Here is a 13,708-nt window from a genome sequence, read left to right on the forward strand (position 1 = left end):
CCTCCATGCTTGCAGTGTTTCTCTCATCTGCATGGCCTGAGATATCTCCTTCCCTTGGTCACATCCCAGCCAGCAAGAAGAGATACAGTGGCATGGAGAGTACATGCCCCTTCTCTTTAAGGGCAGGACCCCCATGTCGATGCCTCAATTATGCTCACCTCCCACGAGGCAGAACTTAATCACGCCGAGCTGGGGGGCTGTGACTTGTAGTCTTTATTTGGAATGTCATGTCCCCATAGACAATGTGAGTGTTCTGTTATTAGTGAAAAAGTGGAAACTCGATATTGGGTGACATCAGCAGTATTTGCTCCAAGAAAGGACTGGTTAAATAAACTATAGTTTATCCAGAAGCTGCAATATTCAGCCACTAAGACAATGAGATAGATATGGATAAGCCACTACGGGAAGGCATCTCTGACATAGTTAAGTGAAAAAAAGTACAGTTACAGAAAACCCTATTAGGATTATCTCATTTTTATTGGGGCGAAAATAAAGTTGATGGGTCACACATGCATTCTATGTCTACATTGCTTAGTTTTAGAAAGAGTCTGGAATGGTTCACAGGAGGGTATGGCTCCTCAGGGGATTATGTGATAGAAAGGAGTTACAGAAAGGTGACATAGGACTGTCTGCATTCTTGGGCACATCTACCCTCTCACGGAAGGGATTTGGGGTATTCAATTTCTGTGAGGGAAAGGATATAGCCACATGTTTGTGGGAGAGCCCGTCATAAACCATGCCCCAGCCAAGCACTTTTCACTCAATCCTCATAATGAACCAATGAGCAAAGGGGGTGGATGTGCATTGGTTTTGTCTGTCCAGCACACCTTTCCCCTTCTTCTAGAAATACCAACCTTGATTTTCTTTGGCAACAACTCAAGGACGGCAGGGAAAAATATCTTGCGTTCCGTGGCTCAGGTGATTGGTTCAAGAATAGGCATGTGATCCAGTGTGGACCAATAAGAGTCAGGCCAAGGACCATTAGGACTGTTGTCAAATCTGTTGGGGAATCTTCATTTCCTACTGGACTTGAACCTGAGTGGATGTTAGCTGGAGCCTCTCAAGACCATGGTGGAGAAGAAGGCTGCTTGAGAGCAAAGACAAGACCAGAAATCACTGCCTCTGAAATCAGGGCCCGATGACATGATGTGAGACACTGGATCCTACCAGACCTGAAGCTTGGAATATTCCAGTTGTGTGAACCAACATTTTTGCATAAGCTAGTTTGAGTTGGGTTTCTGTAGCTCACACTCAAGAGGGTGTTTAAAGATACCACTCCCCATGGCCTGCAGGAAAAAAAAATTTTTTTTTAACCTTTGTTTAGAAGAGCAGACAGCTAGACCCAGGAAAGCCTTTCTCCTGGAAAATCTACTAAACTTATGCCAAAATAAATAAATAAACAAACAAGTAAGTAAAAGGTAGAATTTCACACCCAAGGTCCCAGGAACCGAGGAGAGGAGAATAATCCCAACAGAGTGTGTCAGATGGAATTTATCCCACAGACAGTGGGAAGCCTTGTGAGTCAGGGTTCCGGCATGAAAGAGATATCAGAGTGTAAAGAATTTAACCAGAGATACCGTAATAAAGGGACTGTTTATTGAGATTTAGGCGGGGTTAGGGGTACCAACAAGGGTTGGTATAGTGGTATAGTCACTGTGGGGAACAGTTATTCCTAGACTGGAAAGAAGGAGGGAATAATGTTACACAGCTTCTGCGGAGCAGTGGCCATGGAAGAACGAAGCCACTGCCAGGACCGCAGGGATGCAGCAAGGGATCAGGGGTAGTGTGGCCCAGGGGAAGGGACAAATTACCCCGACCACTCTTCTCTACCCTCTGATCTCCTGCTGGTGCCTCCCATTGGCCAAATCTAACTGGAGGCCAGAAAGCAAAGGAGGCCAGGAGATACAGCTCATTGAAGTCAGCCTTCTGGGACACAGAGCACAGCGGGAAGCATAGAAAAGGAATCCTGGCTGGGCGATGTGGTTGAACAGTGGAGATTAACCATCTCCTTCTGGAAGTTTGTAGAGGAAGAACTGGAAAGAGATCCTCACTGCTTCCCTTTTATGTTGCATTGGTCTGTGTTTCTCCATAAGAACACATTTACAGAAGACTTATACTTTTTATTTTGTTTTATTCTATTTTTAAGACACACTTTTTTTTCAATCTGAGTTCTCTTTGTTTTTTTTAATTAAAGTATAGTTGATTTACAATGTTGTGTTAGTTTCAAGTATACAGCAAAGTGATTCAGTTATATATATATATACACATACTTTTTCATATTCTTTTCCATTATGGTTTATCACAGGATATTGAATATGGTTTCCTGTGCTATACACTAGAACCTTGTTGTTTATCTATTTTATATATAGTAGTGTATATCTGTTAATCCCAAACTCCTAATTTATCCCTCCCCCACTTTCCCCTTGGGTAACTGTAAGGTTTTTTTTATATCTGTGAGTCTGTTTCTGTTTTATATATAGATTCATCTGTACCATATTTTAGATTCCACATATAAGTGATATGATATTTAAGACTCATACTTTTTAAAAACAACTTTGTTGAAGTATAAATGGCTTAAGATAAAGGACACATATTTAAATGTACAATGGGAAGAGTTTTGACAAAGGTGTAACTGATAAAACAATTACAACAATCCAGCTAATAAACAGATCCATCACCTCCAAAATTTGCTTGTTCCCCTTTGTAGTATCCCTCTGTCCTGCCATCCCCACCCCCAGGCAAATGTTAATCTATTGTCACAACAGATTCATTTACATTTTCTAGAATCTTGTGTAAACCGAATCATTCAGTATGTACTCTTTTTTTTTCTGGCTTCTTCCCCTCAGCATACTATTTTGAGATTTTAAGTATGAAAGCATGTAACAGAGAGAAGTCTCTAGAGATTGCTTTGGTCACAATCCTGTCCTGTTTGTTGCCTTTCTCAATGGATCTGATAAAGATATAGAAGGATTATATTTACATTAAAAGCCTCAAAATAACCATACTGATGTTCATGGCTTGTTAGCCAGACTGGAGGGCCTTTTTTTTTTGGCTGCACCAAGCAGCTTGTGGGATCTTTGTTCCCCAAGCAGGGATCGAACTTGCAGTGGAAGGGCAGAGTTCTAACCACTGGACCACCAGGGAAGTCCCCTGAAGGGTTTCTGAGAATGGCTTATCTTTCTTACCAGAGAGTTGCTTTGGATTACATTTCTTTCCACTCACATTTCCCCAACCAGAGGGTTGTGCTATCTTCTGAGAGGGAAAGTTGGGGATGAAAATCTTTCCTGTTAGTGCCCTAAACTCTGGGGACACTAACTCACTGAGTGGTGCTGTAGGTCAGGGGGCAGCAAAAGTTTTCTGTAAAGAGCCAGATGGTAAATATTTTAGGCTTTACAGCCCATATGGTCTCTGTCACAAGTACTCAACTCTACCACCGTAGCACAAAAGCCGTCAGAAACAATATGCAAATAAATGGGCATGACTGTGTTCCCATAAAACCTTATTTACAAAAGCAAGCAGGGGGCCATATTTGGTGGGTGGAACTGAGCAGGACCCTGTGGGGCTCCCGGGTACAAATCCCTTCTGTGTGTTCCGTTTCTTGTTTGTAGGAAATAGGCTTCATTTAGCCTCCATGACCTTCCCTGAGTTCCAAAGGGCAGAGAGCAAGGGCAAAACTTGCTAATCAGGGAAGGGAAATAATGCAGAAACAAAGGAGGGAGCAGTCAAGAAACAATAGTGCAGCCATGGGGCAGGGTCCTGGTTCCTCTGCAAGGAACATACATAACAATATCTTTGAGTTCTTCTGCAGAACTAAGGCCCCCAACCTGGTGGAGGATGGCAATTTTAGGCTGAGAGCAAGATCTCTGGAGCACCTCCCTGTTACCTCACCACCAACCAATCAGAAGAAAGTCACACACCCTGCAGCCCTCACCCCAAATTTTGCCTATAAAAACTTTACCCCAAAACCACTGGGGAGGACTTATCTGGCAGTCCAGCGGTGAAGACTCTGTGCTTCCATTGCAAGGGGCATGGGTTAGATCCCTGGTTGGGGAATTAAGATCTCACATGCTGCACTGCCTGGCCAAAAAAAAAAAAAAAAAAATTGGGCAGTTCAGGTTTCTTGAGCTCGAGCCACCCATTCTCCTTGCTTGGCCCTGCAATAAACCTTTCTCTGCTCCAAACTCTTGTTAGGGGAAACACTGACTGAAACTGCCCGCCATGGCCAGGCAAAGACAGTAACAATTTACATGAGTTATTTTACGACAGGAGATCCTGGTAAGGAACACAAGTAACAAGCCACCACCAACAGGAAGAATACGGGAAAGGTCAAAAGGAGAGAGGAGATGCCAGTCCATATGTCCTACCAACCTCCCAGAATCCTTCTTGCTGGAATCCATCTTGGTTGAGCAGTTGCATGCACATGGCACCAGGGAGGACCCTGAGTCAGAATGATTGGCCAGAGACCACCTGGAAACTAACCCCATCACCATAAAACCCGAGACTGCGAGCCACGTGGCAGAACAGTTCTCCTGGGTTCCCTTACCCTCCTGCCCTCCACCCAGGCACCCCTTCCCAATAAAGTCTGTTGCTTATTCAGCACTATTCATTTCCGAGTGTTAGAAAAGAGTCCACTCTCAGGCCCTGGAAGGGGTCCCCCTTCCTGCAACACTGTCTGTTTCATTTCTCCATCCACGGGAGGCTCCACGTTGGCGGCTTCTCTGCTTCACCAGGAATCCAGGCTGCTGGCAGCAGTTCTGGCTTCCACATGTGCCTCCAACGTCACTCCGGTTCATCCCCACCCTGACCAGCAGGAAGGCAGGAAAGAATGGCTCTCTCTTAAGCAAGGGAGACAGAAATCGCCTAGATCACACCCCCTCTCGTTCCACCCCCTCTCACATGTCATACAGGGAGGGAGAAGGGCAGATTGTGCTGGCCAGTCACTACTTCAAATAATTCTTTTATTTAATCCCTACGACAACCCGAACTACTTGACAAATGAGGGAGACTGAGGCACAGCACAGAAAAGCAGAGAGGCGGCTGTAAGCCACCAAGTTCGTAGAACGAGGATTTAAACAAACACTGGAGGCAGAGCCCAGGGACTCAAGTACAAGCCATACGGCTGGCCCCAGGCTGGAACTCACATGATGGCAATGACCATGGGCTGTCTCTACAACCACCTCTTGTAACCCAGACTCGTGCAGTGTCTGGTGGGGCAGTGGGGGCAGTGTTGGTCAGGCTGGCTTTCATGGGATCCTGTTCCACTCCAATAATCTCCAAGTGTGTCCATGTCACACACCAAACTTCAACCTCGCTGTCACAGATGACCTGCTGTTAAAGTGTTTAGTGATTAAGGAGAATCCTTGTTGATTCATTAACGATCCACACTATACACTGACCGGCAAGGTCTCCTGAGTTACAAACAACTTTCTCCCACAGACCCTATGGCCACGAATAGGCTTCCCATGTAGGGTCCACTTGATCAGAACACACCTTTTAATGAATTATATGGATTTGGGTTTAGACAGACCATTCCCAAGAGTTTTCCCAGATCCACAGGCTCCTATCAAGTTTGTCACAGCGCAGGGATTCTCAAACTTTTTGTCTCAGGATCCCATTATAAGGAAGAACACCTTCATTTCATTGATGTGGGTTATAGGTAGAGATATTTACCAAATTAGGTGTTTAAATGAAGAAACAATTTAAAATATTAATTAATTTTAGAAGAACAATAACAAACCCTTTGCATGTTAAGTAAATAACATCTTTATGAAAAACAACCATATTTTCCCAAAAGATTTAGTGAGAAGAGTGGCATTGTTTTACACATTTGAAAATCTCTTTAATGACTGGTTGAATAGAAGACAGCTGGATGCCGACATCTGCTTCTGCATTCAGTCTGTCGTGACGCCTCAGGTCTTGTAGTTTTCCAGGAACTCAACTGGGCATTCATGAAATAATGAGAGGAAAAAAGAAATAAATAGCATCTTAGTACTATGGAGAATGTTATATGGATTAAATCATTGAGTCTTCCTGGTAAAACGGCTCGGGACTATTCTTATGACATCCCCTTTTTCAGACGAGAAAACCTGGGTTCAGAGCACTTAAGTCATTTACACAAGGACACACAGCTGGCAGCAGAGGAACCAGAAGGAGGCTGGGGTCTGCCTGCCCCCGTCTCTGGGCTCCTAAGCTGCTCGCTGTTCTGCAGCCGCTGCAGATGAAAGGCCACCCAAGTCACAGATCTGTGGGAAACGTGACTCTGGGAGCAGAGAACAAACATAACCTGAAACAGAGGGAGAATGCTCAGTGTTTCCTGGTTGAAGCCATCATAAAGAGAAAGAATAAGGCTTGAGATTCCCAGTGGCAACTAAACGTAAGGCAGGCAGCACACAGGTAACTGGGGCTTATGTTCAGGCAGAGGGAAGGAGCCAGCATTGACAAAGCACCTTCTACTAGAGGTGTTTCTCTGTGGCATCTCGTTTGTTTCATCCTCATTTCATCTCCTGCCAAGCAGGCGTGTGAACATCAGTTTGCACCCAGGTCTCACAGCTACTAAGTTAAAAAAATGTATCCCATTTTATCCCCCAACTGGGCTCACTGCACCACCCTTGCCTGCTGGTCAGGAAAACTCACCTATTTCAGTGTTTTTAGGGTTTGCTCTTTTCAGTTGTTGCTATAAATAGCAACACCAGACTATAGTGTGTGGGTGGATGAAAGAGTGTTTCTAAAAGGCTGTAGAAAATACAGGAAGGAATCATGACCTCCTGCGGAGCTCAGCCTGGATTCCAGTCTAGCAGAGGGTGTGCCCTGGGGATACTGGGTAAGATTCTGGGACCAATATCAGCGTGTGGGTCCCTCTCCCCAGCCCCCCCTCCCCAGGCCACCAAGCAATGCTCTGATACCAGCACGGTGTCCAATTCAACTCAATTCTGACTCTACCTAGCTGGAGGTAGCATCAGATACCAAAGGTTAAGGGCTGAGTCCTACAAGACTGCCCCCCTCCACCTCCTACCCCATTTCAGACGCCAATTGCAAATCCAGGTCTTCATGTGCTTCTGACTCACGGGCTCTAGATCAGTGGTTTCGAAGACCCCCTCCTCAGGTTTGATTTGTTTTATATATAAATTTATTTGTTTTTATTTTTGGCTGTGTTGGGTCTCCGTTGCTGTGTGCGGGGCTTTCTCTGGTTGCGGCGAGCGGGGGCTACTCTTTGTTGTGGTGCGCAGGCTTCTCATTGCAGTGGCTTCTCTTGTTGTGGAGCACGGGCTCTAGGCACGCGAGCTTCAGTAGTTGCAACACGCAGACTCAGTAGTTGTGGCTCATGGACTCTAGAGTGCAGGCTCAGTAGTTGTGGCTCGCGGGCTTTAGAGCGCAGGCTCAGTAGATGTGACGCACGGGCTTAGTTGCTCCGTGGCATGTGGGATCTTCCTGGGCCAGGGATTGAACCTGTGTCTCATGCATTGGCAGGCAGATTCTTAACCACTGCACCGCTAGGGAAGCCCCTCTCAGGTTTGATTAATTGGCTAGAGTGGCTCACAGAACTCAGAGGAACATATTACTTATTAGATAACCAGTTTGTTATAAAAAATATAACTCAGGAACAGACAGATGGAAGAGATGCCCAGGGCAAGGCATGGGGAAGGGGCCAGGAGCTTCCATGTCCTCTCCAAAAGCACCACTCTCCCCAAATCTCCACGTGCTCATCAACCCAGAAGCTCTCAGAACCCTGTCCTTTGGGATTTTTTATGGAGGCTTTATTACAGAGTCACAATTGATTAAGTCATTGGCCATTGGTGACTGATTCAACCTCCAGCCCCTCTCCCTTCCCCAGTGGCCAGAGGGTGGGACTGAAAGTTCCAACCCTCTAAACACCTGGTTAGTTGTCCTGGTAACCAGGCCCCAACCATAGGTGAGGTCCCAATGTAGCCTCATTAACAAAACAAAAGACACCTTATCACTCTGGTCAATTAGAAAATTCCAAAAGTTTTAGGAGCTCTGTGCCAGAAATGGGATTGAAGACCAAATGTATATTTCTTCCTATAAATCACAACATCACATATGCATCGCTTGATACACACAGTGGTCCCTTGGAATCCACAGGTGGTTTGTTCCAGGACCCCCATGGATACCCAAATTTGAGGATGCTCATGTCCCTTATTCAAAATGGTGTAGTATTTGTATATAACCTACATGTATCACATCCTCCTGTATACTTTAAGTCGTCGTTAAATTGTTTATACTGCCTAATACAATGTAAATGCTGTATAACTAGTTGCCAGCACGTGGCAAATTCAAGTTTTGCTTTTTGGAACTTTCCAGATTTTTTTCCCTGAATATTTTTGATCTGTGGGTGGTTGAATTCCAGGATGCAGAACTGCAGATACAGAGGGTTGACTGTACAGCATTTCAACGGTTTTTGTTAATTCCAAATTACTTGCCAAACCTTATAAACAGGAGCGTTCATATAAAAACTCAGACTTTGGGATTTCTCTTGAAAACTCAGGCACTTTGACAACATGGGACCCATGTTCTTATGTGGAGACAATGGGCTGGAACTAAATCCTGGGAGGTAAGATTTGAGTAAAGACCACAGTCTCTACCATCAGAGAAGCAAGAGCCGCATTTGCCAAACTCATCATTCACACTTTCTGCCCTATTTATTTTTTCAGGTGTAATTTGCATGTAATCAAATGCGCAAATCTTATTCAGTCCAATGGATCTGAACAGTGGTATATACCCATATAGTTACCACCTAAGTTAAGATATGGAAATTTTCCTCTCTCCAGAAAATGCTTTCAACTCTCTTGACTTCTATCACCATAGATTCATCTTTCCTATTCTTGAACTTCACATAAATGGATCATAAGGTGTGTACTTCCTTGCATCTGGCATAATTCTGAGATTCATGCATGGCGTTATGTGTCGCTAGTTTGTCCTACTGAAAACAAATGTGGTTTTCCATGGAGTTTTGCTACCCAAAAACTGGGTTTGTTGCAGGAAGCAGGACCCCTTCCAGGGCCTGAGAGTGGGCTCTAGTGTAAGACTCAGAAATGAATTGTCCAAGGAGACACACGTGCTGACAAAGCAAGAGACTTTTTATTGGGAAGGGGCCCCCGGGTGGAGAGCAGGAGGCTAAGGGAACCCGGGAGAACTGCTCTGCCATGTGGCTCACAGTCTCGGGTTTTATGGTGATGGGGTTAGTTGCTGGGTGGTCTCTGGCCAATCGTTCTGACTCAGGGTCCTTCCTGGTGACACGAGCATCGCTCAGCCAAGCTGGATTCCAACGAGAAGGATTCTGGGAGGTTGGTAGGACATATGGACTGGTGTCTCCTCTCTCCTTTTGACCTTTCCCAAATTCTTCCAGTTGGCGGTAGCTTGTTAGTTCTGCGTTCCTTACCAGGACCTCCTGTTGTAAGATAACACATGCAAGTGGCTACTATCAAGCCTGGCCAGGGCGGGCTGTTTCAGTCACTCATTCCCCTAACGGGTTTGCAGCTTAATGGTGTCAGTAGACACAACCAAGCCTAAGATCGGAAGAAGGAAGGATTTATTATTACTTGAAGCAAGTAGGGAGAACACCGGGGATCCTTCCCAAAGCGGTGTTTCCCAGAACAGCAAAATTGGGGAAGTTTTAAGGGAAGGGTACATGCATCTTCATGAGGGGACTTGAACAGAGGAGAATTCAGCATAGAATTGGGACAAACGTCAACAGAGTCCAAGCTTTAGTTGATTGAAGTTAAGAGGGTCGCATCATCCTTCCATCCTCCAACAGTCTGGGGGCCTCAGTTCCTGCAGAACTCAAAGGTATATTATTATGTATATTCCTTGAGGAACCAGGACCCTGCCTTATCACAGCGCCATTGTTTGACTGCCTTTTTTCTCTTCCTGCATTCCTTTGTTCCCTTAAGATCATTAAATACTGTGTTCGAGGGTAAGCATTGTGGCCAGGTGTAGATCACAAAACGTCCTCGGCCAAAATGGGTTCTCTTATGTCAAGAAAGCCATGCCTGGTTCTCTTTCTCCAGGGACCCCCTAACCCATCTGCTTACAGTATGAAGGCATCACGGTTTGTCCATTTATCTGTTCATGGACATTGGGTTGTTTCCCCCTTGGGGCTATTGTGAGCAAAGCTGCTAGGAACATGTGTGTAAAGTCTTTGTGGAACCTATGTTTTCATTTCTTTTGATAAATACCTAAGAGTGGAATTGCTGGCCCATAAGGTAGGGGTATGTTAACTTTATAAGAAACTTCCAAAACATTCTCCAAAGTGGTTGCACCATCTTCTCTCCTATTCTTTACAGCACTAGGAGAGGGCCAAAAAAGCCTGACAATCAGAGAAAGTGTGGGAGGTGACATGCCAGTGACCAGTGGGCCACAGTCAGCCCTCACAGATGAATAATCATGAGGCTCAAAAATTCTGGACTTCCCGTTTTTCTAGGACAACTGGAAGGTCTGGCCCACTGGACCTGTGTTCCCCCAGCTGGAGCTGAGTCATGGCTGGGATGTAGCTCTCCTGTCTGCCACAGCCGTATCTGGCCCACCTCTCTCATCTGTGTGCGTTGTCTGTAGCACCGTGACCGTGCCCGTGGTCCCCCAGACATGCCCCCAAGAAATCAGGACTGGACCCCAGGTTGGTGGAGCAATGCATCTTCTGCCTTCCTAGTGTTGAGTCCTCCGCTGCAGATCACAGGCTCAGGCCGTGCATTCCCTGGCTCTCTGTCCGCCCATCCCCTTTCTCCAAATTCTAGCTGTTCCTTCTGTCCATCTGTCCCCCCAGGCAGGCCACCACCTTGCAGGCCCCAGTTCATGCTGACATCAGTCCAACTGCTGAGTATCTGTGCATCCAGGGTGCCCTCTGTCCAGTGGGATGTGTCTCTAAGCCACACCCACTGGCCCTGTAGCGTTCTAGAATGAAACGCCCAGGGTTCAAATCCTGGTTCTGCCACTCACAGCTGGTGACTTGGGCAAGTTACTCACCCTTCTCTACCTCTGTCTTTTCATCAGTAAAGTGGACATAATAATAAGATCTGTCCCGGAGGCTTGTTGGAAAGACCAAGTGAGCAGAGACATGGAAACATTTAGAATAGAACCAGGAGTATATTGATTCTCACCACGCTTTCTGATCTACTCGGTGCCAGGGGCTGCCCCCGCCCAGGGTCAGGGCAGGTCAAGGGAGGGAGAGAGGTGGGCTGGAGGTGGGGTCTGTGGTGGACGGGGGAGGGATGGCCACGCCTCTGCTCTAGCCAGTGGCCGTCCTGTGTCCATGTGGGCCTGGTCTGGCCAGATCTTCAGATTGTTCTAGTAAAGTGGGAAATTCAGAGCGTTATTCAGTCTCTCGTTTTGCAAAGGCTAGTAGCTATCTTTTTTTTTTTTTTTCCTTTTTTAAAATTTTGAATGCTCTGAGCATCCAGTGCAAGTCTTCTGCTGTCCCCCACTGCCTGTCCTGGTGTTGTGGGCTGGACGTGGGTCCCCGGCCACGGCTCGGTCACTCCTGACAACTCCTCTGGGCTCCAGGCGCCTGTCTTTGTCCTGCCTTGGTCTGGAGAGCGCACGGAAAAGGAGCCGAACAAAGGTGGTCACTGTTGCTGCTGCAGCAGCGGTAGGGCCGCGGCAAGTGCCCTCCTGGGACTTTCCTCTGTCCCCATCCTCCCCTGCCAGCGTCTCCCCTCCCCCCCACTCCAGCTCGTCCCAAGCCCGCCCGTCCCCAGCGCGGAGGCGGGCCAGTGGCACAGTGGGTGAGTGGAGCAGGACGGTGCCCTGGGCTGCAACAGCTCCCCTCCCCTTCCCAGCCATGGGCCCCCCACCAGGTGAGGAGGGAGGCCATGTGGGCGGGGCTCAGGTCAGCCCATCTTCCCTGCAGGGGCCTGCTCAGAGTTCAAGTTCAAGTTCAGGGTTCAGGGCTGGCCCGGGACCTCTCCTTTGCCCCAGGAGATCATTACGCTTTCTCTAAGCCCTGCTGTAGCCCAGGCTGGAATTTGGATTTTGACCTGCAAGGAGCCTCTTAGCAGGCGGTGCTGGAGGGAGGGCCACTGCCATTCTTCCAAACTCTGGCTGCGAGGGAAAAGGAGCCCAGTTTCTCCCTCCTCACAGCCACCTCTCTCTCCTTCTGCCTCAGACGCCACCGACAGGACCCAGGGCAGGTGGGCCCTGCATCCAGTGGAAGGTAAGACTCCCTACTCCCAGCCCCGCAAACTGATATCCATTCTGCAAACTGCGGAAGCTGGTCTGGGGACCGGAGGCAGTGCTGGCAGGAAGGAAGGGGTGAGGGGTGCACAGCTCCTCTCCTCGGGAGAGGGCTTGTCGAGGCAAACGGAGTGTGTTTGGCGGTGTGGGTACAGCCAGCGCACCAGGCATGCGAGGCTCGCAGCGCCTCCACTTAACCGAGTTCACAGACGTGGAGCTATCATTTCACCTCACTTAGCCTCTGGTTCCTTATCTGTCAAATGAGAACGTGAACCTCAGCACAGCCCAGCCCACAGGTGTGGTGGACTCACGAGGACCCAAGAGATAAGCAGGTGAAAAATACCTACAAAGAACAACAAAAGCCTGGGGGATGTGTGACTGCCAAGCAAAGCAAACATGCCAGACACGTGCTGAGAGCCTCACATCCTGGGCCTGGTCTGGCTGGCCCAGCCACTGTAACTCACAGGCGGGGGCTGAGAGCCATTAAGAAACGTGCCCAAGCTTGCAACATAGTGGGGAGGCAAAGCTGAGACCCAACTCCCGCGGCCGGCCATGAGCTTATACACAAGGTCTGCTTTTCAAATGATGTCTTGATGACCGATTCCGGGGAAGCAACCAAGAGAGACGCCCTCCTCCAAAAGGGCATCCTGAGGATATGACTTTGGCTGTGGCGGGGTTTGGGGGTGTGTGTCACAATTGCAGGCTGAGAAAACTCCACATTTGTTTGCTATACAAGGGTTTATTGAGTGTCTGCTTTGAGGACACAACGTGAGTGAGACAGACAGGGTCCCTGCCTTCGCGGAGCTTACGGTAGAGTGGGAATGGGAGGTAATGAGAGAATCGTACAAATCAAATGTCCTGCTTGATTCAACGGTTACGGGAAGTCATGTTTGCTAGGATGGCAAATCATTTAGGGATCCAACTTAGATTGAAGCCAAGGGAAGACTCCTCTGGGGCTGTGACAGTAGGGTGCCATCTGAAGGATGAGTACGAGTTCGTCTAGCCAAGAGTGCAGGGAAGAGCGTTGCAGGCAAGGGCGGGTGGGATGGGCGGAATGGCAAAGACCCTGAGGCAGAACTAGTGCTCAGGGATAGAAATAAGAGCAGGGTGAGATGGGGCTGGGGCCACAGCAGAGCACATCAACAGGCCCTGATTCTTTGAGCAGGAAAAGGAACTGATCTGATTTATGTTCAAAGATCTCTCTGACTTCCATGTAAGGGGAGTGGATTCCAAGGAAGCAAGAGTGTCATTGGGAAGGCAAGATGGGAGATTCTTCCAGTGATGGTGGCTTGAATGAAAGCAATAAAAGTAAAGGTGAGGGGAAATGCATAGATTGCAGCTCTGCTTTAGAAGTAGAACAGAATGGGATTAGAGGTCAATAGATTCCGGGAGTTGAGCAAGAGACACCATAATGTCTTTGATGGTATGTTTGCGAGCCCCGGCATCCTTGGTGCTTAGACATGGTGGCCAGCACGTAGGAGGTGCTCACAGACCACTGCATGAGTGAATGAATGAATGAATGCAT

At 47.6% G+C, this 13,708-nt stretch overlaps 1 protein-coding gene across 1 annotated transcript in view; it reads left to right on the forward strand.

The window, feature by feature from the left end:
* The first annotated feature begins 12,140 nt into the window (after window positions 1-12,140).
* The window catches only part of SLC5A11 (solute carrier family 5 member 11), a 51,587-nt gene continuing 50,019 nt past the window's right edge, over window positions 12,141-13,708 (forward strand). The window contains exon 1 of the mRNA XM_029220799.1: window positions 12,141-12,163. The gene's annotated coding sequence lies outside the window, so the exon portion shown is untranslated. The remainder of the gene's footprint in view (window positions 12,164-13,708) is intronic.

This window comes from Monodon monoceros, unplaced genomic scaffold (genome assembly GCF_005190385.1).
Source record: "Monodon monoceros isolate NGI ecotype Baffin Bay Population unplaced genomic scaffold, NGI_Narwhal_1 Super_Scaffold_13, whole genome shotgun sequence".
NCBI lineage: Eukaryota > Metazoa > Chordata > Mammalia > Artiodactyla > Monodontidae > Monodon > Monodon monoceros.